This window comes from Triticum dicoccoides, chromosome 4B, assembly GCF_002162155.2.
Source record: "Triticum dicoccoides isolate Atlit2015 ecotype Zavitan chromosome 4B, WEW_v2.0, whole genome shotgun sequence".
Lineage (NCBI taxonomy): Eukaryota > Viridiplantae > Streptophyta > Magnoliopsida > Poales > Poaceae > Triticum > Triticum dicoccoides.
In genome coordinates, this window is record NC_041387.1 from 68,513,979 (window position 1) to 68,516,087 (window position 2,109).

Genomic DNA, 2,109 nt, shown 5'->3' on the forward strand with positions numbered 1-2,109 from the left:
ACACACACACAATGTTTTGTTCCAGTTTGCGTGGAAATCTTGGTCTGGATTACTCCACAGACAAATGGGTGTCGGTGTTGGATGGCTTCCAGGTCCAGGCAGCTACTCCCGAACGGATACTACCGGTTTGAGGGTCCGCGTTGCAGATGCCCTGACAAATTCTACCGACACCTATCTTTCTATTATTGTGATGCCCTTAGGAGATCATTTGAGCTGAACTCATGTTCAGGCAGCTCCCAAAGCGCGTGTACCGCCTGTAAATGTATGTTCAGCCAAAGAGAAGGGCCACCCTGCTGCTAAGTACTCCTACCGAGTATCTAGTTAGTTATAAGTTTCTCTGCACCGCTAGTTAACACCTACTATAGTAGTAGTAGACTGCTGTCGAGAGATAGAGTTATGCGCAGGCATCCCTTGATTAGTGGCTTTTGCAACTTTTGATACACCGATATGTAATTTAATACGTTAGTAGCGGCAATGATTTGATAATATACTGGTGGGAGTTATTCTGAAAGGATTCATCTACAGAAATGATTCTAGGAATGTGCACACGTCAAACACCTAGCTATCTAGACTTGTAGTAGCCATGCATATTAGCCTACATGACCAGAATATTACCGAGTTATTATTATTTTCTGTGATGTGATATGGTTGGTACGAGAATATGCATATGCTTGTTTTTTCAAAAAGGCCGGCCAATTTGAATGGAGAACAGAAGAATATAGACTGAAGTGTCGATCGGCGGATGGAAGCTGGGGAGATATGTCAGTAAGCAGCATGGTTTAACCATAGCCAACTGTTGGCTGTCATCTATAGCCAATCTTATATTCAACATGTATAACAATTAGTTATAAGTATGTGCTATTTTATTAATTCATGGCTCACCTTTCACTCTCACATAATGTCCGGAAACACGTGTTGCAGCACGCTCTTGCATGAGAGCCCGCTTACATCCTCTCTCCTATCCTCTTTCCTCCAACTAAGCATAGAAATATTATTTTGCTCCTTACAGCCTGCTGACTGTACCTTATTGTACTTGCTCTAAGTCTATAGCGCGTACGTCGATAAAACAGGATTTTCGTGCCACCCACTGCTAGTCGTTTGATCGGACGACGTGTTGGATGGCCTGCGTGCTATGGTGGATCAATGCGACGCCCGACGATGCTGGATGGGTCGTGCGGACGTGTCGTCGTGTAACTGTCGTGCTAGAGTAACTTATGATGAGGGTTAGGCTAAACCAGTGTTCCCATTCCGGGCCCGTTTCATCAGGCTCTAGCCATCTAACCCGATCGATCTTCAACACCCACCCCAAATCAGACCTCGCATCTATCCACGGACAAGAGGATTAGTCCATAGACACGGATGCTGAAGCTGGCAATTTAAAACTATCTGCATATGTCCAATTACATTTTGGAAAAATTCAACAAAATTAAATAAATTTTATGCATATTTAAATAAATCGATGATATTTGCTCATACTTGATAATCATCTAAGTGAACGCCGGCGCCTGTTCCCCATGTCTAGTAGGCCATGAGCACCCGGAACTGAAGCTCCGCCTCCGCAGCCTGCAAGCGGCTAATCGGTCAATAATGTGAGCTTGCCAAGCTTGCCTTCAGCTGGAGCGGAGTGGCTGCCTTCCTGGGACCCGAGCGTTGGCGACCTTCCATGCTCCACTCTTAAGCTTCCTCGTTGACGGCGACACCCACGGACGTGCCGGCTGTGGTTGTGACGGCAGGGTGCAGCTGTGGCAGAGCTGGCGACCTCGTCCTCGTCCTCGCTCTTGTCGTACACTTCATCCGACGCCTCGTCGATCTTCTGCAAGGAGGCTTGTAACTCCTCCTGATGGAGGCGGTACCGCCAGCAGTCATGGTGGATGTCGTTGGCTGTGCGATAGGAGTTGAGCAGCACCTCCTGCTCAGGCACAGCCACGTCCAGTGCGATGGCCGTGCCAGTTGTGAGTTGCTCCTCCACGAGCCAGTGCTCGTCTAGGAGACAGAGGTTGTACTCGTGGTCGGCATTTGCCTGCGGAAGCGCAGCCCGCCGCTCTTCCAACACTATCTCGATGTGGTGAGCACGAGCCTCGCCCACGGTAATGTCGACCTTGGCCATGA